The sequence below is a fragment of the Heliconius melpomene genome, chromosome 15 (assembly GCF_056956725.1).
Source record: "Heliconius melpomene rosina isolate 202511_hmr_F chromosome 15, ASM5695672v1, whole genome shotgun sequence".
NCBI lineage: Eukaryota > Metazoa > Arthropoda > Insecta > Lepidoptera > Nymphalidae > Heliconius > Heliconius melpomene.
This window is the reverse complement of record NC_140403.1, coordinates 7280348-7307026: the sequence shown is the minus strand read 5'-3', so window position 1 is coordinate 7307026 and position 26679 is coordinate 7280348. Positions and strand designations below refer to the sequence as shown.

Genomic DNA, 26679 nt, shown 5'->3' with positions numbered 1-26679 from the left:
ATGAAACTTCGTTACTACAAATGCTAGGAGTCTCAAATTTTGCATGGACGTCACTTATAGGACGTAGGTACTCATGGAGACAGAATTTAATAATAACGTAGTTCACACAGGCGAAGCCGCGGGCGGGCCGCTCGTTTGTTATAAAATAGTCATAATTTGTACTAAATTGGTTTAAAACGACTATTTCACACGTCCACTTCAAAGTTCTAGTGATTGATGCACGAATCGCTTATAAAAGTGTTATTATTACATATATTTATACACATGTGCAACATTTACTTTCTATTTAGTTTTTCCTGTTTCATCTCTATGAATGGATTTGACACGCAATCCGTCAAATTAAGGCAATTACGGATATTCCGTAACAATAATAGATTATATGGAAGTGGCATGAAGACTTGGAGGTGGTTTTGTAGTGCTGTGGACTATGAGATAAGGGATGTAGGTTCGATACCTGCAGCAAGCTTCCAATATGATCTTAATGTATTAAAAAGGACGTTATTTTCATTAAATACTGAGAAATTCACAATTTGACTTTTAAATAAAAAAAAATGTTTTACGTGTCTTTCTTAATATTTTACTAAAAAAAATCTTAATATCATAAATGTGAATAGTTTGTTTGTTTCTCACGCCAAAACTACTGAACTGATTTTCATAAAACTCTGCATACATATTCCTAGAGGTATTAGAGGGAAACAAGACTTTTTTGTTAAAAAAATCTCTAGAACATATAAAAACACGTATCCTTTTGTAATTTCGCGGGCGAAGCCGCAAGCAGATCGCTAGTAGTATTTAAGTCGACAACTTGAATAAATTGAAACAGTTATATTTCACTTCACACAAGACCAGATTGTGGGCGTTTGTCAATTACAATTATTTATGGTGAATTTTAGCGACCGATTTAAATTGCATATATTATTTTAAACTTTTTTGTTTATTATATATTTTTTATTATTATTATTATCCTTTTTTCTTAGCTTTTCGCTTAATTTTCGATATAGCAAGGTAGCCAGAGAGAAAGAGCAGAAAGAAAATAAAGAGCCTAAATTTGAGAGATTGCAAGTGATGGAACTTAACGCTAATATTTATTTTGCTGGAGTAAGGAAATGGAAATAATTCGTCCAAATAAACTATTACATGTTTTATATGTTTACTTATTTTTAATTGAAGCCTCTCGATTTTAAATATATACTTCTATATATTTCTATATATCTCACACGATTCATTGCATTCATTCTAAATGTATTATAAATATAACTCCAGGCACATTTTCATTGTAATTCAATGATTATAGCTTACTTACTAAATAAATATTGCGTGATCATATAAGAAGACATTACAAAAGTACTTGCCTTAATAAGATTTTAACAGTAAATCTTTTTTTTTCCTTTTTTACATTTCCTACTAAAATATTTGTCTTATTAATTATTTTTATGGTATATTTTAAAGGAAACTGCGAAATTTTATTCTACTAATATATAAAATATTAATTACTTTTGCTTATTATCTCATTACCACTACTTTAAAAATATGACATTAAAAATCTATCTTATTTAAATAGTAAATCTTTATACAAAGAGAGATTTATGGAGAGATCCATTTCCATTGTATCTTGTTATCTAAATCTTATGTGAAAATAAAGCACTTTGTGTTTCACATTCAATAAATCACCCGACCTACACTTTTCGCCATTCCAACACTAGACCGCCTGTAATCTCTCTTGTTTCTGTATGTAGGTAAAGTGCCTCACGGAATATGGGAAAAGAGCCTTAGGCGTTAACAGTGCTTACCTAGACAAACCTACAGGCTAGCCTAGACAAAAGCCTGGGCTAGCCGTAATCTGTAGACAATGTCAGATGTATTAGAATCTAAAGAAAGTCATTTAAAATTATTAGTCAAATGGACAAGACATTTAAATTGTTTCAAGTGTCTTTTATGTATGTCGAATTCATTCCCCCTCCAAGAGGGAATCGAATCTACAACTGTCGCGTTTACAATGCCCTTTAATGAGACATATCAGATCTACAAATTACTGAAAAAATACCTTTATAATATTATTATAGTAATAAAAAACTTTCGCCAAGGACAATAATTAGACTACTTATATGGTGTGATTTTTTCATTATTTTTCAAACATTTTTTTATAAATACAGAAATGATAATATTCTATCAAGAAATGCTTTCATAAAACGTTAGTTGAATATTCCGTTTAGTTCATAGTTCCACTAAAATGACAAGTTTAAGTAAGTTCAAAAATATATATATATTCTTGCAAATTTTCATGATTTCGATTATATTAACTAGAAACTCTTCCTAAGTCTACGCTGCCTCTTAAACTGTATGAGTAAAGTACTTACACTTTTCCTCCACCAACTTGTTTATCTCCTTATCTGGAAAAAGAAAAACACAGCTATTAAAGCTATAATGCCGCTAACTTATTCAATTTGAAATTTAAATAACTAATTAATAATAATTAATTGCCGAGGCAAAGTACCATTAAGCTTTTTATTTAAGTGTTGTTTTAGAATTATTAAAAACATCATTTTAGTATACTTGATGCTTAATATTATTAATATATGAAAATTAAACTAAAATCGTTTGGCACAGCAGTAAGAACCTGTGAGTTAAACAATTTCCTTAGTTTCCTATCTAAAAATTTCAAAATGGCTATACCAGTTAAAGAAAATAAGAAACAGTCAGAATTATTTTTACATTTATCGCTAAAACAATTGCGAATTGGAAAAACTTTCTATTTATTCCTCGATTTACTTCATTTGTTTAGCTTTTGTTGTTGATAATAATATAAGTAATCGAATTACATCGAATTTCACGGTTTCTGATTATTTTAAACTATATCAACTTTTTCTATAATTTTCTCCAATAGAATACAGATTCAAGATCTAGAAAGCCTCGAAAGTTAATTATATAAAAAGTCCTAATGTCGAATTGGACCGCAATTACTAGAGCCACTTGATGCGTATCCGATACTACTGGCTTATATTAAAATAAGCTTCTTTAGTATAGAATTATAAAATTATGCTGGATTGCGGTTAAATAAATTGTTTTATCATATATGTTAATACGTAAGTGAAGATAGGAATTTTATAGTAGTAAAATAAATATAATTTTGTTTATTTTACTTTAAAATTATTGTTTTTAAAGATATTTTTTTCATGAAATTGTAAATCCATGGAAAATATTAAAAAAAAAACATAGAAAGCGGCTTAAATGCCTTAGGGGCTTACAGTATTATAAAATAGCCGGCCTAAGTGAAGAAATACCAATTTACGACAAAAAACAAAGCTAGTGAAATCTCCAACCAAATATTTTTTATAATTTTTAAACAGCATGTTCCTAATATAATCTTCACATCAAAATTAAAGGGCTCGTTCGTAACGAGGCCTACACGTATGTATGTCTGTCTGTATATAAATATAAGTGGTGGTACTATCTCCGTACCATCAATTACTATAATAACTGAATTGAACTTAATATGAATAAGGTGTTTGTTGATAGTTAAATGTGATTAATCTATCAACAAGTAACGTTTGACGTTTAACTTAATAGTTTTTTTTAGCTTCGCGTTATATCTCGCTAGTGTTAAAACACTCCGTTCTAGACGTTGAATTCGCCAGAAAGTGGGGCTGATTTTATTTTAAGTTCACTAAAGGTATGTTTATGTAAAATAAAATTAAAAAGCATTTTTTTTATTTAAATAATTGTTTATAATTATGCAAAAAATTAAAGAAACTAGTAAATGCGTGAAACTTCTCTAGCTACCTTCCTTATAACCAGCCCCATATTTTCAAGTTCTAAACTGTCAAGCTTATCACCATTAGCTCTACAATTGTCACTTCTTAGATTATTATTAAAATCTCATAATTTTGTTATTCAAATTGCAATGATAAAATTATACATAAGCCACCCAGTTCGTGGCCTCAAATCAGTAGTAAAATGAAATGAAAAGAATATAGTGGGAAGACTGAAAATATATAAGTGTGGGTAGAGCTAGAATTAGGTTAATGTCTATGGAAGTTTGCTGGACCGTTACATAAATGACAAATAAAAAGGAAAATTCATTAGCAACTGTATCGCAGCAGAAAATATTTATAACATATATAATTTACAGGCCAATTACAGGGTAATCGTGGCTCAGGAGCAAAAGCTGTCAACATGACAGGATGTGGATTCGATTCCCACTAGTGAAAACGAAATATTTTCATTTCTTCGCTCTGGTGTCGAGGTAAAGAGCAGTGTTGAGTTACGCCATTTCACATGCAATTCCTCCAGAATTCGGCTAAAGTAGAGAGCAGCGTGTTTCACTACTCTCATATGCTCTCTCCTAGCTAGCTAGCTAGAGAAGAAAGCTGATAAAAAAATGTCAATTTTTCGCCGAAATTTCTTCCCTCCTAGGTTTCAGATTCCATCATTGACTACCAAAGGAAATAACCAATATTCAAGAAAATAAATAAGTAAACAAATAATAAAATCGAACCCACACTTGGCAGGTTGATTACACTTTATCGACCATTCCCTATTATATTTTATATGTGTTATTGCAATAATCTTTTCTTATTAAAAAATAAAAAAGTTAACACACGATGTGTGAAGACAAAAGTATAGAATTAGATGTCGATAAAAAGGAATTATTGGAAATAATAAAAATAAAAGGAACTCCATTCTTCGTGCTAGAGCATAATAGAGAGAGACTTGCAAGGTTTATATGTATTAGATTTTTACTCCACAGAATTATCATTGCGAAAATATTATACGAATGCGATGTATTGTTGTTTTTTGACAGTTTTTTTTTTAAATAAGAAGATAGTTAGATATTTACCAAACGTACATAAAATTATCATTGATATTTTTAAAAAAAGCTTCATCCGGCACATAGTAGGGTAGGCAGAGGGAACCTAATGTTAGAAATCCTGTTTCTCAGTTTCCGCTGAATTTTGGAGGCCTTGCCACGTTACCATGGCGAGAAAATGAAATTATTAGATATTTAATTTGATTAAGAGGGTATTCAAACCCACTATCTGTCATATTGACAGCCCCACATTTGTGTCTCTACGCTACGACTGACCTCCACTGCCATCCCAAGCGACAGCTATAAATCTTCATATTTACACAAATGACAAACGCATATCAATCTATGTTTAACTGGACGGTGAGCTTAATAAATATTATTTTGAAATGTACAAAGATCAATTCGAATCGCAGGAAGTTATTAACATTAAATAAGTTTCATTAATAATACATGATCAAATATAAATAAATAAATCAACTTCACGCAACATCCCGTACACAGCAGGGTAGGCAGAGGGAACCTAGTGTTAAGACAGTCCGTTCCCCACTTTTCGTCGATTTCTGGAGACATTGCGTGTAGAGTGTTGAGAGAGGCGAAACTCTTTGCCTCGACTCCAGAGCGAAGAAATGAAAATATAAATTTAAATAAATATTTCACTTCCTCGAGTGGGAATCGAACCAACAACCAGTCGAGTTTACAGTCACAACTGGTCTCAACGCAGGAAGTTATTAACATTAAATAAGTTTCATTAATCATATATCTACATATATGGTCATACATACATACATATATTTATATATATATGTAATCTCGGTGTTAAACCAACCTCATGCAAAATGGTTCACGGCACTTGACTGATATATCCGGTGCATCGGTTAAGTTAGTGAAAGTTCTTCTCACGCCTGCATTTAGTTATTCTATAAGAGCATTATAAGTTAAATAACTTAATTGATATTCGTGTACCGTTAACAACTACTACCACTTTAGTTTAACATATCCTTTAAGTATAAAACAGCATAAAATAGGCTTTCATTTATAAGATCGTAGAATTATTCTTGTAGAATATAAAAAAATATATTTATTGTTTCAAAAATAATTAACTTATTTCAAACTAATTTTACAGCGTTAAATACAATTTTCCTATTAAAAACTATACTTTACGAAATCAAAAAAAATCATATAGAAGAGCACCACAATGTTTTAAGCAATTGACGGTATTTTTTTTTTCAATTCTATTATGAAATAACATAATAATGCTATTTTTGTATTAATAATATATATTCATATATTTTAACATATATATACTAAGTGAAAAGGCTTTCACAATTGAAAATAAGAGATTTTCAACAAAATAACATAATCTACGCATGCACCATAAATATTCTTAAGAGGAGACAGTCCTTAGCATTTAAGCCTTGGTGCGAACAATTCTGTTGACAATGACAGGAAGACGTGACCGCCGTTTTTTTTACATTTCCTTCCCATCTTGAATTATTTAAATAACATTATATATTTTATCTTTGTATTGCATATAAAATAATAATTCTTAACTATGTCATAATATCAGTGTATTTATTTATTTACCTTCACGCTGTATCCCGGATATAACAGGGTAAGCAGAGGGAACCTAGTGTTAAGTGGCTCGGTTCACAACTCCCCGCCAAATTTTCGAGACATGACCGCGCCTTGCTTTCTAATCAAAGCAATGAAAATAATTCATTCTTTTTTAGAGGATGAAATAGAGATAAATATCTAATTTCCACTTTCATTTCATCATATTAAAACATCCTAGAATGAAAGTTCAACATCTTCCAACTCCCAAGTATTTATCTAGAGAAAATATTGAAAAACCACCTAATAACCATATCATTTAAATTATAGTTGTATAGAACGAAGACATGCGCATATATTATAAATGAAATTACGTCAAACATGGGTTGATGGTAAATGACATAATATCACCAACTAATGGCCGAGCGCTCGATCTTAGACACTTAAGTATTAATCTCGAGGCCAGTCGTGGCGTAAGGGCACAAGCGTGTGACTGTATGTGAGACTGGTTATGGGTTCGATTCCCGATCGAGGAAATGAAATGCTTATTTAAATTTATATTTAAGTTTCTTCGCTCTGAACTGGGGAGCGGACTGTTTTTCACTGTCTCTGACATCACTAGGTTCCCTCTGCCTACCCCAATGTGTGTGGGATACAGAGAGAAGCTTATTTAATTTAAAATATTTATCTCTAATAGAATCCTATAGGAAGCGTGGCTAGCCTACAGCTAGGCTGCGACATACATTGCCTCCAGATTTCGGCGGAAAAAGGGGAACAGAACGTCTTAACACTAGGTTCCATCTGCCTACCCTGCTGTTTGCGGGATACAGCGTGATACAGCGTGAATTAAATCAGCTATTTAATTTAAAGTATTTGTCTCTAATAGAATCCTATGGGACAGCGTGGCTAGCCTACAGCTATGGTCGTATAATTTCTAACGGATGATTTTAATGGCTACGTTTTATGACACGAGTTAAACATATAAACTGTTGTTCTCGATTTTCACAATTAACGAGCATCGAAATTTAAAAGTTGTAATTTACAATACCTAATTGTACGTTTGTAATCTATGAATCTATTCCAAACGTACTAGTGTTAAAACACTCCGTTATAATCACTTTAAGACCTTTATGTTCCCCACTTTTCAAGTGTGGAGCCTTTGCCTTATTACTAATGCGAAGAAATTTTCATGAAACACATTCAATGAATCAGCTTCACGCCGTATCCCGCACCCAGCAGGATAGGCAGAGGGAACCTAGTGCTACCTTCTCCACTTCCACCGAATTCTGAAGACAATGCGTGTTGAGAGGTGGAACTCAACACCACACTTTTCCTCGACACCAGAGCCAAAAAGAAAAATACAAATTTAAATAAATACTTCATTCCCTCGAATGGGGATCGAACCCAAAACCCCCGCGCCACAACTGCAACAAAGCTATAAACTTATTTTTTTATTTACATCCAGAAGCAACAGTGTACCAGCTTATTATTAATGTAACAAAAGTTAGCGTAACCGCCGCCATTACGGACGCGGCGAGCGTACCCGGGGGCGAATATTATGTTCACAATTATATAGACACGAGGAACACGTAATTTTTAGACACGTATAAGTACAGGTTTGTATGGATTATTATAAGTGCAATTGTGCGTAGTTAAACGCTATGGAGGATGAGTAAAAAAGTTTTGTCTAAGGCTTTTATTACATATTTCAAGAAAGATTTTTTTTGAGATCATTATAAAAGAAATTTAACGAAATCTCTATTCTCGTTTCCGTCTTTAGTGTTGCTTCTCTCATAACAGGGCAAGTAACTAAAAGGAACCTAGTGTTAAGTCACTTAGTTCCTAATTTAACTTAACGCCGCGATTAGTCTATAAATACAAGTATTATAATTCTATAATGCTATTATTTAAAAAAGAAATACATTAAAAAGATACAAAAACTTTAAATCAATACCGTTTACTAAAACTAAATCTATTAATATTAACAAAGTAATAGAATGTAAAATAATTATATTGCAATAAAGTGCATAAGAAATGCCACTGAGATATTATAAAAAGACTGCAACAACAGGAAACACTTTCACGCTGCCCCAACACAGACATTATAGCTTAGAAAGAAAGGATTGGTGCGCTTTGTTAAAATTTACTAGGAAAAAATTATTATTTCTTAATTCTTACTCGAAAAGATTGTAAAAGTATTTTTTTAGTTTATTTTCAATGAAATTAAAAGCTAAAGAAAACTTTTTATTATAGTTGTGAGGTGTGGCACAGTGGAAGAGTTTAAATTCTTTCTAGTGGTTCTATTTTCTTTTTGGAGCCCTGGTAGACAAAGGACGGCGTTGTGTTCCGCCACTCAACACGTAATGTATCGAGAAATGAACGGAAATTAGAGCACGGTGTCTCTTAATATTATGTTTCTTTTGCCTCTCTGATATGGAAGAAAATTAGTAAAGTTTAAAAATATTAAAAATATAGATTATAGATATTACTTTTTTTTAAAATACTTTTAAAATTTAACATGACGGTTGTGGATTCTAGTTGCTATCGTAAAATATTAATAAAAATTTATTTATTCATGAAATAGGATTTTGTTCGAGCTTTCTCAACGGAAAGAAGAGAGTGTTGTATCATAGTCCCCGCAAAATACAGAGAATAAAAAAAAACAAAATAAAAAAAACATTATCACGGAATATTCATTTATATTATGCAAATTATTTATACAAACATTATTACTAATACAAATATTATAACAAGAAACTGGTAGCAAAATAAATGTCATTTACTACGATGATTTTCATTATAAGCTTATTTAGCTATCGCTTAGAAAAAGTAAGACATTACGGGCTTTTTGCTTCCATCTGTATATAGACAGTATAAAAACTTGGAGTTATCTAAGCTGTTTTTTAAGTTGGAACTTTTCTCCAATAATAACCATTCAAACTATACCTAATTATAATAAAATCGTAATTAATCTGTCTGTATATTGAAGATATATAAGAAAAACTATTATTGGGGGTATTTGTCAACATAATAGAACCCAAAACGATGGGTTTTAAAATTTGTGTCTATTTGTCGTTGTTTGTGTGTATTCTGAGAAACAGCTTAACCGATTTAAATGCAGTTTTCACTATTGGATTCTGGCAAGCTTCCGTTAACATTTAGTGTTGTGTTGTTTATCTACGATTGATTCATAAATAAAAAAAGTTTTACAAAATTATTAATTGCTAAAACTGTCTTTAGATTACAATGTTTTATCGTCAGATATTTTTTGTAAAATTATTATTTGTATAATAATAGATTAAAAAAACTAGATTTTATGACGATAAAAAACACCGACATTTCAATGTCAATATAGTCTTCTTCAAGGTAAATTGACCACAGGCCAGGAATGGACACAACTATTTTTTTCTAAGATACACTTACATAAATAATCGTATAGTCAAAGCAGGCGAAGCCGCGCGAAGGCCACTAGTTCTAAGTAAATGACAAAACGTTGATGGGTATTTTTTTACGTTCCTCTATTGATATAACCTGTCTCGTCCAAGTTACATCATCATAAGCAAGCTTATTAATCAACACGACGTGTCCATAAGTGCGGTATGTGTTTTCTCATACATTTAATATGAAGAATTTAGAGTTACACCAAGCCTATATCAATTATTACATATTATTTTCAGCTTCACGCTGTATCCTGCAAGTTGCAGGATAGGTAGAAAGAGCCTAGTGTTGAGACACTCCACTCTCCATTTCTCCCTAAATTCTGAAGGCTTTGCATGTTGAGTTGCGGAATTGAATGTCGCAGTTTGTCTTGTTACCAGAATTAAAAAACGAAATAAAAAAAACATAAAAGAGCGGGACATAGAGAATGGAGTGGATTTAGATTATTTCTGCCTACCTCACAAAAAAGGGGGAGATGTACGAGATAAAAAAAACATAATAAAAACACATGTTTATCAAACGGTTTATAATATAGAATATTAGAAAAAACCTCACAATAATACTTAGGATTTCGTCCACTTCAACAAAAAAAAAAGCGTAGAGACACCGGCTTATGAAGTGTCAGACAAATATTAGCACAGCCATTGTTTGTCTATATACAAGCAATTAACTACAAAATAAACACTAAGCACATACTTCAGTTTTGCTTGTTTTGCATTGAAGATACTCGAATGTGAATGCCGTATTACCGTTAATGCGTTAACAAAAAAGCAGAAGCCTGTAGAGTTAACGCGTACCTATGCGAGACGCCAACGGTTTTTGTATGGTGAATTGGTATTACCATCACATACTCCATGGTAAAGCGACTTTGGCGACTTTGTTCGTGTTGAACTAAAGAGATGCGCATGCGCATATAAAATATTAGCATATCTATAAGAATTTTACACACAAGTGTATATAGCAAAATAATGCAATTTTTGTTGAATATTTTTGTTTCACGTTGTATCACGCACGTAGCAGGGTAGGCAGGGGGAATCTAGTGTTAAAACACTCCGTTCTCTATTTTTTTATCGTATTCCGGAGGCATTGCGTGCTGATTGGTGGAACTAGACGCTGCGCTTTATGTATCAGAGCGAAGAAATGATAATATTTAATTTCCTCGAGTAGGAATCGAATCCACAACCCGTTCACAGTATGCTTACTTATAATTATTATTTACACAATTTGAGGCCATTTGGACATAATGAAACAGTGTCATACAATAATGTGATTCTTATAAGATCTATCCCCATACGAAGAAAGAATTTAGAATTTTCATTTCTCCACTCTGAACAATAAAGCGCGGGGTTAAATTCCGCCACAAAACATTTCAAAATGACACAGTGTCTAAACCTACCTACTATAAATAGGAAAATAGTGTAGAGCTGAAATCTATACGAAAGAAGCCTATTTTTGTAAATAGAAAACATAATTTATAATCAAAATCGATACAGCCATATAAACATTACATTATTTACTTTCAAATCTTATAACGAATTACCATTTTAAATTATTCGATTATCATAATCGTGTGAGCATTGTTGCAGTAAAATAAACCTCTGACAGTCGGTCTGTCCGTACACTACATACGCGAGAGACACGCGAAGTGTATTAACTGGAACGTCCTGTATATGTGCGTTAGTAATATAAATGTTCACATTTGTTTAAATTACGCGTCTTAAGTAGATTCTATTGGAAGTTTGCTTTAATAAAGCTATAATATTATTTTAAATCTTAACTCCGTCTCAGTGGGAAACATACACATACATTCTCATAATTTTTATGAACCAGAACCATCATATAAATTAAAACAATGTTGTATTATACACAAATAGCTCCATAACAAGCTCTAAGAGGAGAACAGAGTGTCTTATCACTAGATTCTCTGTCCACAGAGCCTATCAGCCAATACTATATTATCAAAACAAAACAAAAATAAATCCTGATAAGCAATATTCATATGAGTAGCCCAAGAAAAATCTAAGTAATCGATCTATTTAAAACTCGAAATTGAATATATATTTTTTTCTTCTTCATACGACAGACGTAAAAGTTAAATTAAAAACAAACATTCGCCGTAAGCTATAAGCAATAAACAAATACATATTATTGATATCCAGAATACTAAATTCATATTTAAAAGGCAGATGTAGTTTAATAATTATTTCTTTACTAGTATTTAAACTCCATTTCGATTCGTAAGCCCTTTTATTTTTAAATATTGACATATTTATTTCTATCTTATGGTCATTTAAAAGGTTAAGATAGCATCTTTTCAGTATCCTATAGTAAAATTATATGTGAACAATAATCGTTAGTTGTAGTTAAAAATAGTAATTGTATTTAAGTGTGTAACTTAAGAATACACAAAGAACTAGAACTTAAAGTAGTGTCGCTTGATTCTTTTACAGATTTATAGCAGGGAACCTTAAAACGACAAGGGTAATTAATAATTTATTAGCTTATGTTTATTATAACAAATTTATTATAATTATTATCGTGGCGTTAAGTTTCGACACTAATTATGCAACGCTTTAAGGATTTGGCAGAAAATGGGGAACGGAAGTGTTTTAGTGGAAATAGAGTGCTTTAACACTAGGTTCCCTCTGGTTACGCTGCTTTGTGCGGGATACAGCGTGAACCTTAAAGAAATGTATTCTAAAAATATAATAGCTGACATTAACGAGCAATAATATTATTTGAACGCCTAGGTACCCAGGTACCCAAAAAAAGGGGAACGGAACATCGTAACACTAGGTTCCCAGATTCACTCTGCTTAGCCTGCTTTGTGCGGGATACAGCGAACCTAAAAAAAAAAAGAATACTGGTTTTCTATAAAACTGACTGCCCACTGTTAATAAGCGATACCTTTTAAAGATTGCAACCATTAATAAGACTATTATAAAGTAATATGAGAACAAAATTTTATATCACATTCCAATCTCAATAATTATATATGTAATGAAGACGCTAACGTCAATTTTATCTAGAACATTATATAAATAAACAAGTCTATGTATTTCCATTCCAGCTTTATCGGTGCATTGCGTGTTGGAATCCATGACTACCTAGATGAATCAAAATTGTATGTAAAATTCAATATATATTCAAAAGGACAAACTTCAGACATAATGTGAATACGTTTTTAATCAAATCAAATCAGTAGCGTAAGCAGTGGGAACCTTGGGGTAATTCACTCCGTTCCCCATTTTCCACCATATTTTGGACATTTTTATGATCAGCAGGTATAGCAGGTATGGCAGGTTCCGTTCCATTCCACAGACCAGGTTAAGCAAAGAGAGGGAAAGAGGGAACCTGGTGTAGAGACATTCCGTTCCCGAATTCTCCGAGCATTGCGTGTTCGCTGCAGATATTATTTTACTGTGTGAAGTGAAAAAATTGATACACTCTTAATAGGGTTCTTTTTTTTTTAAATTCTATTAATTTTCCAACATTTCGGTCGTGAGGTCGGTCGTGGGGTCGGTCGTGGGGTCGTGGGCATAATGGTGTGACTGTAACGCAATGGTTCTGGGTCGATCCCCATTTGAGGTAGTTGAATATTTATTTTTGGCTTTGTTTTTTGCTACTAAACATACATTACCTCCAGAATTCTGCGGAAAGTGGGGAACGGAATGTCTTAACACTACGTTCCCTCTGCCTACGTGAAGCAGATCTATCAATAGAAAGTTACAACGGCATCTGTATTCTCAATTCTTAGAAAGAAAATCATTATTTTTTACTAAAACGAACTAATTTTAAATCAATTCACTTTTGTTAAACATAAAATAGCGGTACACTCATTAATAGTATAAATAATAGAATAATAATTTTCTAACTCGTTACTACGATATTTTCATTCGAAACAAATTACGTTCCACGTAAAGTCAGTCGAGTGTGAAATAGTTAGATTAACATTGTATTGGTGCTTTGCTATATAACTAGTGGGCCTGTGCGGGGCTTCGCCCGCTTGAAATAGAAATATTAATAAAGAAATTGAAAACTATAGATTCAGTCAATTCAGTAAAAATAACTGTTACGGCAATAAGCAAATTTGTCGAACTAAATACTTTATATTAACATAACTTTTTTATTTATGAACCGATTGTAATTAAATAAACCCTGTATGTTTTCAGAAGCTGGCCAGAATCCAATAGTGAAAACCGCATCTAAATCGGTTAAGTCGATTCTGAGATTAGCGGTAACAAACACACAGACAAACAGACAAAAAAATTAAAAATCATTGTTTTGGGTTCTATTAGGTTAATAAAGGTTCCCAATATTTTTTTTTAAATATCTTCCAAGTACAGACACAGACCCTCTTACGATTTTATTAGGTATAAGTATAGATAAGACGCGAAGAGAGTTAAAAATATAATGATTTAAACTCTACTTTAGTTTAAATTTTTTTTTCTTCTAAAACATATGTTTGCGGCGTTTAATTCCGCTGTTCAGCAATGCCTCCAGAATGAAAATGAGGAACAGAAATCTATAATTGGAACGAAATGTCTTAACACTAGATTCTCAGTTTCCCTTTACCTATACTGCAGTGTGGGATACAAAGGGAACCTAAAAAGAAAGATACAAACATTCTGTTACCGCGCTAATATTAGCGAAGTAAAAATGAAATCTTTTCATAACTGTTAAACTAACATCAAATGATGACAGCTCGGTCTAATCAAAGATCTTTACGGTATATGATTCGTCTTTCTTTACCAAGAATCTTTGCCATTTTTCACATTATAATTTCTCTAAATGCTTTATATCTAATTTAAATATTATTATAAATAATGTTTATTGTTATTTTTCAAGTGATATCTGTAGAATGGCAGTATTAACCTCGAAACCTGTATTTTGTATGTGAGAAAATAAAATATATTAAGAAATAGTTATTAGACACTCTTTAGATATTACATAGAGAAGTAAATTTTATTTTCTTTTAAATGCGAGGAAATTGAGAGTTTACATAAAGAAAATGCAGTATAATATATGCAAAGATATAGAAGAGTGAAATGCGAGAAGATTGAGAATAAGAAGAATATTGAGATAATCTTTAAATGAAAGGAATGACAAGAGCGAAGTAACTTATTACTTAGCTACTGCTCCCCCCATTAACAAAGAAATAAATATGTGGCATTTTTAAAAATTCCCACTGCATCCGGCAGGGTAGGCAGAGTGAATCTGGGAACTTAGTGTTAATACACTCCGATCCCATGATACGTTTTCTTTGCCCATCTTCCGTCGAATTTAGGAGGAATTAAGTGTTGAGTGACGACCTCATCAAACCTACACCACGACTGGTCTTAAAGCTACAATCTTAATTAAACATTTACGTAAGAAGGAAATTTTTGAAAGTTACCTCACTTCCTGATGCGTGAACGTGGATCATTAATTACTAGAACTTATGAAAACTATTACAATAATGAATCTAGTTTAATTCGACCTCGTTTTTTACAATATTCGTATTATACTTAAAAAAATATAATTAAAACTTTCTTTTAATGTGAGAGTGATATCTCGATAAGGCATTTAATGAGAGTTTATGCGGAGAGTGCATCATATATAATGAATGACCTTAATTAACGTTAAATTCACTTTCAATATATTCGAATGCTTGTATTCGGTCATAATTACGTTCCTTTTGTCTTTTAAATTTACACTGTATTCTGCACAAAACAGGAAGGTTCAGGTTCCCTTTGCTTAAGGTTCGGATCATCAGCATTACATTTGATTGTAAGCACGACGAATGTAGGTTCGATTCTCACTCAGGATTTGAGTTTTGAATTTTATTTAACTTCCCTCTGCTTATACTGCTATAAATGGAATGTAGCTTGAAGCTAAAAAATACATATCATCATAATTTACTGACTCTCATATCTTCACTTTCTTGTATTGAAAGGATATAAGGATTTACAATATTGTATACTTAAGTTACTTTAAATTCTTTGAGATTTCATATCTCTTACAAAACATCCACATTCAAATTAGTTATTATTTGGATTGTATTTTAGTCAAGTGCAAATATCCATAATAATATTTAATTTGAAAGAGTTTATATACTGTGGCAGTAGTGGCGCAGGGGCGTAAGAGTGTGACTGTAAACGCGATCGGCTGTGAGTTCGATTCCCGCTCGAGGAAATGAAATATTTATTTAAATGTATATTTTCATTTCTTTGCCCTGGTATCCAGGGAAAGCACGGCGTTAAGTTCCGTCACTCAACACACACTGCCTCCAGAATCGGCGACAAATAAGGAACGGAGTGCCTTATACTAGATGCTCTCTGTCTAACCTGCTGTGTGCGGGATACAGCGTGATGCAGATTTAACTATCTTGTTAAATACTCAAGAATACGGTAAATGCCTTAATGAAACACCTATAATAATACAGTATCTGTAGTGATTATTGGTAATAAAAATATTAAGAGGCTTTTAGACTGCAATCTAACACAACATACACTAAATTAACGACTTACTTTAAGTCGTAATGATAGCATTTAGGTTTAATTAAGCTGTTCCTAGCTTAGACTTGCTTTTGATTACATTCTTACATGTATATTCAGACTATTTTTAATATTTTTTTTAGTTGTTTTTTTTATTGGCGGAACTTAACGCCGCTTTTTGTCTCGTTGCCAGAGCGAAGAAAAAAGAATTGCATACCCCTAAGAGGAAAGCAAACCCACTACCATCGGATTGTGGATCGTTGACGCCGCCAGTTATGGCGTACAAACATATAATAGTTAGCAGATAGTTGCGAGTTCAAATCCCACTATGGGAAATATGATTATTCATTTATTTATTATACTCTCTATTTAGTCTGTATTTATTATTCTCTCTCACATAATATCTTTATTTTTTAGCTAGCAACATCACTTACTCATGGGCGTAACAATAGGGAAGGCGAGTGGGCCGTGGCCCCCCAGAATAGTGTTGTGTCCACCCAAGAAATATTAAAAACAAAAATTAACTATGGAAAATAAAAAAAAAAAACCATTGACTCGAACACAGCTCGAGCAGAACAAGTTAAAGTCCAGGCCCCCCTAGAAAATATACCAAGTAGCTACTACATGCATTCTCAATTATTCAACAAACAAAAAACTCCACTTACGTAACACACGTAATGTCATAATATACAACTATATTTAAATAAAAATATCGTAACGAAGACGACTACAAAAAAAAAACAACAAAAACCTTTAGTTCCCGTGAAAAACCTGTCCCGGGGAACTGACTGGCAGGAAAAGGATTGTTAGCAAAGCCTATAACAGCCTCTCGAGGGAAAAAATACATGGAATGCGGTAAATGAGGACGAGAATCAATCTGCATGTATGTACCCTTCATAGAAATACTCGATTGGCGAACACCGATGAAAATTGTTAATATCTAATTTATGCTTGTATACTATAATCTGAATGTCTTACGTTGGCTTATTCGACGGATATAGCAAATTATTCTTAAGAGAAATCGATTTTTTTCGAACGAGTGATAATCGGAAAAATTTGTGTGGTAATTTTATTATTAACTAGCGGCCCGCTCGCGGTTACACCCGCGTGAACTATGTTATTATTAATTTCTGTCTTCATGACTACGTCCTAGTGACGTCTATGCAAAATTTGAGACTCCTAGCATTTATAGTAACGAAGTTTCATACAAACTTTCGACCCCAAAAACAACCCCTTAGAAGTCGAATATTGCAAATTCCCGTCTTAGCGAGCACCTACGCCCTATAAGTAACTCCTATGCAAAATTTGAGATTCCTAGCACTTGTAGTTTCTGAGATTTCGTGATGAGTGAGTGACCTTTCGATTTTATATATATAGATTTGATTCTATTAGTATCGATTAGATTTGCCATATATTAATTTAAAATTAATTATGTTAAGAGAAAATTAAAATATCTATAGATAATTTTAATTTTCGGATCAAAGCGTAATTACAGAATAAAGAGCTTAAGGCTTACAACATTTTATATACAGCACTTTATACTGAAAATATAAAGTAAAAGCGAACAGGAAGGCGCTTATTCACATTTATATACGCCATAAAACTAGTCAAGTATTATTATGGGAAATAAGCAAAACCAAGATTTAACAAGCTGTATAGACGCAAAGATAGATTGCAATAAAAACTGACATTATAATTTATCTATAACTGAGGGTGTGATACACCGACAGTCGCACATTTATATATATAATGGTATAATCTGAGTCATAAATCTAAGAGACAATTTGAATAATTGCACTGAAAAATTATATGCTCAAATTAAATATTTATTTATGTACTTTACTTAGCTAAATCAATTGTTTGTAGAGTTAAATTTAAAATATATATATTTAATATTAATTTTTAGAATATTATTAAAATAAATATTTTCAACTTTTATAAAACCTAAAAATAAAAAATATTTTTTTTAAGACGTATTTTTAGAGTAACCTTTATGTTTTATCTGTGGCTGAGATCTGTATTTAAAAGATTTCTAATTGCATTAAATTAAAAACAAATAACTTAATATAGAAATAATAACATTATAATTATTAAAATAAACTTGTCTTCCTTTACATATGCTATTATTTGCTGTAAAATCTTCTTTTGCTTGCAAATCTTTATTTATACGGGCTCTATAAATAAATTAAGGACTTTTCTTATATATTGAAGGCTTTCCGACAAAAGACTTCCTGCTGAGTTAAAGTAGTATGAGATGATGCCAATAAAAATTCCCATGCTTATTATCATTTACTCCCATGATGGGAATATAAAAATAGTAATTGTGGCGTTGTATTCCACTCAACACGCATTGCCTACACAATTCGGCGGAGTGTGTTAACACTAGGTTCCCTCTGCCTATCCCGCTATAGGCGAGATACAGCGTGAAGCAGAGAAAAAAAGAAAATAATATAAGATTAATATACGTAAAATCCCACGATTCACTCTTCTCCACTCGTTATAGAGCATACTATGTTATTTTAATAAGGTATTAATTTACGATACGATTAAGATTTCATTATTCATGAAATTATATTAGCCTTATATCGATGCTCGAGTAAGAGGCCCGACAGTTTATTAATACATAAAGCCGGTGGCATTCGCTTGCATTGCCTTGTTTCGTTTAATATGCATATAAAATTTACATCTTCTTTTATATGCAACTAAGTTTTCTTATAATATGCAACTTTCTAAGTTATACCTAAGTTAAGACTATACTTAGAATATGAGTGACAGCTTTTTATGTATTGTTGAATGAAATTACAATATTGTATCGAAATCGTGAATTATATAGTTAAACGTATAATTTGTTAAAGTTGAAGTTTTATATGCTTATCAGTTTTTTTAATTGTAACTAGAATTTTGAATATAAAAATTCTAGTTACAATTAACTTTGTTAAACTTATTGTTATAATAATATAACCAAAGGATAATCTATATTTGAATATTCATATCTTTTAATAAAAAGTATTCTATGTCCTTTCTAATACATCTAAGAATATGTGTGCAAAGTTTCGTCATAATCGATTGAGTAGTTTTGGCGTGAAAGCGTAACAAACAAACTTATCTTCTCATTCATAATATTGATAATATATGATTAATAAAATTATACTTAAATATAAGTTGAAAAATATTAATCTAATAATAATAATAATAAAACTAAAACCTTATAAACATTCACATATAAATTAACAATAAAACCAACAGACCACCAGTAAAACTAGGGTTGACACCACCATTATCCAAACTATACAAACATCACATTAAAATCGTATGAAAAATAAAAAAAACAACTCTCCGCTCGCCAGCCCTAACCTAAATAAATGTAATATGGACCCAATAAAATCTTGCTCGTACATGGCTCTACTACCGGCCTATGTAAGTCGCACCTGATTAAACTTTTACAGCACGCTTGGATCTGGATACTAATGAGATAGTTATTTATTACTTCCTAATGCTTGTACTACTACTGAACATTAGCAGCAGGCGGAACATGGAAACGTACGTTTTAGACGTCGCCCATTGGAATTGCGAAGAAATAAAAGACGTTCACGCTGTATCTCGCTTGCAGCAGGGTGGGCAGGGAGAGTTGAGACACTCCGCTCCTCACATTCTGATGTATTCTAGAGACATTGCGTGGTAAGTGCGAACAGAGCGAAGAATTGAAAATATTTAATCGAGTGGAAATCGAACTCACAACCTATCGCGTTCATAGTTATACGCTTGTGCCTCTGCGGCAAGGATCACCTCAATGGTTGGTTATTATTTTTATTATTAAATTAAAAAATAACATTACATTTACGTTTAGAAATAAGCCGGAATTTCTTTATTATATGAATACAAAAAGAAAATTAGCAAACTGTATATAATTGCAAAAACAAACTATAAAATTAACTGCCTAAGCTAGAATAAAATAAATTCCAATTAGACAAAAAAGAAAATAAATACTTTTTTTTTAAATTAATAATATAACAATTATATAAAAAAAATGGCGGCGTTTAAATCCATTAACGAGCCTATACCATAAGTGGTTAAGCAATCTTTAGATCGTTTAAAGAATTGTAATACGTTTTAATTATAATTAATTATCATAGTTACGCACGAGATCTTGATGTCTAATTCACAGTGACGTTAAGTTAGAAGTTATACAACGTTTGGTATATGTTTAATCAAGCAGCGAAAGCTGGAATTAAAAAAATATCTTAACTTAGGCGTGGATATTTAAAAAACATTTTAAAATACTTATTTAGAAAACGCAACGGGACTCGAACCTGCGCCTCCTGGAAACAGTCCAATTTTTATACGTTTTCTAAACAAGTATTTTTCTTTCCTAAGTGTGGAATAACACTAAAAATGTTAAAAATAAAATAAAAATAATATTAGAGATTCATTAAAAACGATACTTAAATAGACACAGATTAAAAATGTCTGGCTAAGAGAAGACTATTTGTTGAATTATTAGTTGCACTAATCTCCGCACAATGTCTAAGAAAAATTGTTGCATACATATAAATTTAAGCAAAAGGAAGCTATTTCAATTTCTTCTCCATTCATTACAAAATGTTAAAATTATATAGATAACGAAAAAATGAATAAATAGGGTCGTCAGTACAATTATATTTATGGTTTAAAATATATCTTTTGGCTACGAATTGAGTCCACAACTACTCGCAAGGTAAAGAATTCAAGACTTATAATCTGGAAAAACAAAGACTTTTAATCTGGAAAAACAAAGCCTTATAATCTGGAGAAACAGAGGCTTATAATCTGGAAAAACAAATGTACTTATATTTTAATTTTAGTATGTCGCACTAGTACTGCGGTTCAGCGAACTTTACTTACCAAACTGTACACTTACGCGTTAAGTAACAGTAATTATGACATTCTAACAGTAAATACCATTTAATTTGCATAATTAAAGTAAAAAAAAATATGACAATATTAATGTTTTAGATTTAGACAAAGTAAATACAACATGGAGTCTGAAATAAAACACATAAAAAAAAATATTTTTAGTAATTTCATCTTGGAAACAACAATAAGCAGATGTTATAGTAAGTGATTTAATTAACAATTAATTTCTTGATTCAGTCTCCGAATAAAAAATATTTATATATTTTTTTTATATTTCACGCTGTATCCTACACATAGCTGGGTAGGCGGAGAGAACCTGGGCAACTAGCATTCAAACACTCCGTCCCCATTAACATACTTCCATTTCCTACTTAGTAATTCTAGAGCGAAGAAATGAAACTATTTCATTTTCTCGAGTAGGAATCGAACTCACAACTAGTGCCTCTGCGCCAACAGCCTTAAAGCACAAGTAATTACAATAATACACCCAATTGACTAGTAAAGCTAGCTCCTATAAAGAGTAACTGGGAACGTAGTAAAAAGTCGTCCGATACCAAATAAGAAACTTTATTTCCATCGTAACAGACTGAGACGTGATTGCATACTCGACGGCTAACAATAAATATCTCTAACTTCATTATTATAAATGTCGATTGCGAGAAATATTTATAGTTAATTGGCTATAGATGTGTTTATTCTATATTCTGTAAAACACAGAAACTCATTAAAAAAAATTAAAACACTAAAAACTAATGCTAGAGTACGGTGGAAATTTGGAAACGGAAGTGTCTTTACGGGAACGGTGTGTCTTAACAATAGGTTACCAGGTTCCCTCTGCCTGCCTTGTTATGTATGCGGGATAGAGCGTGCAACTGAAAAGAAACTTGTGCTTTAACACTGAATTTTTTAGTTTTCGTATACATAATACGAATGGATTTACTACAAACAATTTATTCTATATATTATATAAATTCTATATATTTAGTACTTAAAGTGGGGAACGGAGTGTCTCAACACTAGGTTCCCTCTGCCTACCCTGCTGTGTGCGCGTTATAGCGTGAAGCTGATTTTTTTATTAAATAATTGAACATAATAAAAGATTTAACTTCAGTTAATTATTAACACTATAGTTAATACATATATTAAATCTACCAATTATTAATTTCAAACTATATGGTCTAAGAAAATTAGATTATTTTATAACGGGAAAAACATAATTAACTTGTATTTAACTATGATATAAATGTACAGGTTTTGTTGTCAGCCAATATGTTGAGATAGCATTTTACTGTATAATCTAGAAAATAAGATCTGGTAAAATATCTTCCATAAATTGATAAATTATTATTAATTTAAACGAGGTTTTAATGAGAACTTGAAAGAAAAGCATGTAATTTTATAATGATTTAAGACACTGATTAAAATTTACTATATACGAGTATAATATTTAAACTTAGTACACCACTCACCATTTTTACGCGACTGCGCGGCGCAAAGAACAATTATGTGTTTATCAGTCTAAGGTCCAAGCGCAACGGACTTGATCCCAAAACAATTTAATTTCAAAAACGGATAAATTCAAAATTGAATACTGCAAGATGATAATTTGTTTTATTTTAATACAGTAACTTGCAGAGTGAGTAAACACTGCGTTCCTCACGTTTTTCCCAATTTACTATTAACGAAAATATTGATTATTCAATTTCCTCGAGTGGGAATCGAACTCACAACCTGTCACGTTTACATTCGCACGCTTGTATCCTGCACTTTGACTGGCTTACGCATACTAGTTAAAAATATATGCAAATTTAATTAAAATTGTACAGTAATCTTACATCGTTATTATGAAAAATTATATAGCTCAACCCTCATAAAGCTATCAACGAGTGACATTTATAATTACAATATTAAAATAAAACAAAAAGAAAAATAACAGAGAAAATACCGCAAAAGAATACGTAAATAGAATGCAAATTTGATTCGTAACAAAAATCTAGTTTTCGAGGCGTGCGTGTGCTCGAAGCGTGAAAATTGAACGACATTCGCGTATAATACATAAAAAAATTGTCACTGTAAAATACTTAACGGTTAGACTTATTATTATTATAATATACTAGCGGCCCGCCCGCGGCTTCGCCTGCGTGAACGACGTTATTATAAATTTCTGTCTCCATGAGTACCTACGTCCTATAAGTGACCTCTATGCAAAATTTGAGACTCCTAGCATTTGTAGTAACGAAGTTTCATACAAACTTTCGACCCCAAAAACAACCCCTTAGAAGTCGAATATTGCAAATTTCCGCCTTAGCGACTACGTCCCATAAGTAACTCCTATGCAAAATTTGTGATTCCTAGCACATGTAGTTTCTGAGATTTCGTGATGAGTGAGTGACCTTTCGATTTTATATATATAGATAGATAGAAGATTATGTTGTTATAACGAGGACAGTCGTGGCGCTGAGGCACGAGCGTGTGACTAAATGCGACAGGTTGTGAGTTCGATTCCCACTTAAAGAACTGAAATATTTAATATTTTCATTTCTGCGCTCTAGTGTCGAGGCAAACCGCGGAGTTAAATTCCGCCACTTAATACGCAATGTCTTCTGTATTTAGCGGAAAATGGGGAGCGGAGTGTCTTAACACCAGGCTTCCTCGCTATAATACGATCGACCCTACGATTTTTTATAATAATGAAAAACTCATCTTGCACATACTTGTATACGATAATAGAATTTATACGAATGAGTTTCTATATAATGTAAATAAACATAGAGGAACTTCATCAAAATTCAATTCATGTTCTTGCATAAAACGAAACTAACTATGCAGTGTCTCTGTTCTCGTGTAATCATGGAAATATTAAAAACAGGCCAAGTGCGAGTCGGATTCCCGCACGAAGGGTTCCGTATCATCTATAAAAAAACGACAAAGAAATCACATACCTATCTACAGCCAGTCGCGTTTTTTTAAAGATAAACATTCCCACGCATGAAATTAGAACCCACTACTGCCAACATGTTAGAAACGTCTCACTTGCGCTTTTATCACGAGTTTTTACTTTAGTCGTAATAGAGATGGCATAGCTTTATTGTGGAGATAAAAGATTTTTTGTTTTTACATACACAGGACAAAGAGGATTTGTCTATGGAGACAAATCGTCTTTGTTCTATGTTCTATGAATATCTGTTTAATCCTCTTTCTTCTGTTTTTTTAACCCTGACGAAAATAGAGAGGTGTTATAAATTTTATGTATGTATTTATCTGAATGTCTGTCTGTGGCATCGTAGCTCCCTAACGATTTTAAAAAAAATTTTAAATAGTAAAAAAACTAAGAAAATTATAAATCCATTTTAAGTTCAAAAGATGTCAATAATTGAATGTAAAGCACAGAACAATCGGTTCACATGTGGATGGATGTGACCTAGACACCCACTTCTGGAATTCGGTCCGTACGCGCTAGTATGTCGTGCTCCGTAGTCATTGTCCGTACTTAACTTTAACAGCGGAAATAAATTTATTTGTTTGTTAAGAGAAGTTTTAGTTTTTTTTGGAAGATTAATCTTTGTTTTTTTTTAAGCTTCACGGTGTATCCCGCACTTAGCAGGGTAGGCTAAGGGGACCTAGTGTTAAACCCGCCGTTCGATATTTTCCAGCAAATTTTGGAATTATTTCGAGTTGACTGGCGGAATTCAACGCCGCGCTTTGCCTTGACACCAGAACGAAGTAATGAAAATATTAAATATTTCATTTTCTCGAGTGGGAATCAAACCCACATACTGTCACGCTTACAGCCACATGCTTGTGCTCCTACACCACGACTGGCCTCTCAAATCAAAATGATTTTGCTGAGGAATGTAGCGTTCTCTTGTACAAAATCTATTATTATTATTATATATTCTATCAGCATACATTCTGTGCTTACCCTGACACAAATAATTTCCTTAATTTTTAAAGATATTATTATTTTGTTAATAATTGTCAATTTACTATTAAAATTTGAGTAATTGTAAATCAATTTGTTTCCATTTTCTCTTCAACTCCGTTAAAAAACAATCTTAACTGGTTCAAATTCGAATCGATCTCCGTGTATTGGATTTAAATTGGTTTTTGGTGAAATAAAATAAATGACAATTTAAAGGGAAAAAAGCGTGTTTATCTTCTCGTTCTCGACACTTTTTTTAACGTAACAATTTCACTTTCGTAGGGCACAAAGACCTTTGATAACTTGCTAACAATACAGTATTTTAAATTAAAACTTTCCTTTTTTATGCATTGATTTAGTGACTGAACTCACTATTCCTACATAACATTAATGGAATTTTTAAGTAAAAGAAAAACAGTTAAATTTTATTGACAGTTTCGTAATTTGACAGGTCATTGATCTCTTCACAATCTTCAAATAAAAAAAATATTATTAAAAAAATCACATTATTATTCTCTTTATCGCACTGTTTGTATAAGAAATTAAATTTATTACTGTTTCTGTCATATTCATGTAAATTTAAATATATTTTACATACAAATAGGAGACGCGCCCGTTTCGGCAAATATACGTGACGAATACCTACCTGTTAAAATAGTTTAGTTATGTATTTTTTGCGATAATAAAAAAACCCAATTTTTCTTTTTAATTGACGTTTTATGATCGTTTTAACGAGAATTACGTGTAATTTTAAATATTGCTAAGATATAATTTAATTTATACTTTCTGGAATGCGTGGTAAATGAACGAATAGGAAGTTAACGATTAATGATATATGTATTTACTTCTACTACCTTCCGCATAATGCGAAGTAGGCAGGATCTAGCAATATATCATTGTGTCACTTTCTAAATATTTCCAGGAATATCGCGTGTTGAAATGCGGAATTAAACGCCGCACATTTATCTAGCCAGACCGATATTCCTTAACAATGTTCAGGAGCTCGCAACCATTGCACGCAACTTCATGCTGTATTCCCCACATAGGAGGGTAGTTAGAGGTTACCTGGGAACCTAGTGCTGAGACACTCCGTCCCCATTAAGACACTTCCGTTCCCCATTTTCCGCATAATTCCGGAAGCATTGCGGCGCTTTGTTTCGTGTCCAAAGCGAGAAAATGAAAATGTTAAATACATATTAATATATATATAATTTCCTCGAGTGGAAATCGAACCCACAATCTATCCCATTGGCAGTCACACGCTTGTACCACGACTGGCCTCCTGCCACGGTATTTATACATTATCAGAACAAACATACATACATATATACATATATAGAGCAAATGAATAGATAAATTTATCGATCGCGTTCATAGCTTTACTAGGCAACACAGTTACACATTTAACGAATCTCGTCACGCGGGCCGTAGTGTACGGTCATTTTAATTTTCAGTTCACACGGTCAGAGTGTTTGGACTTATTTTATAACATTAATATTTATACCTTTGCGAATGTATAGGTGTTTATAGTATTACTAGCGACCCGCCCGTGGCTTCGCCTGCGTGAACTACGGTAATATTAATTTCTGTCT

The 26679-nt window shown here is 32.0% G+C and overlaps 1 protein-coding gene across 2 annotated transcripts in view; it reads right to left on the bottom strand.

The window, feature by feature from the left end:
- Nucleotides 1-26679, bottom strand: part of LOC146531557 (uncharacterized) — a 100324-nt gene that overhangs the window by 43710 nt on the left and 29935 nt on the right. For both annotated transcript variants that reach the window (XM_085198319.1, XM_085198318.1), the window contains one exon: nt 2358-2390. The gene's annotated coding sequence lies outside the window, so the exon portion shown is untranslated. The remainder of the gene's footprint in view (nt 1-2357; nt 2391-26679) is intronic.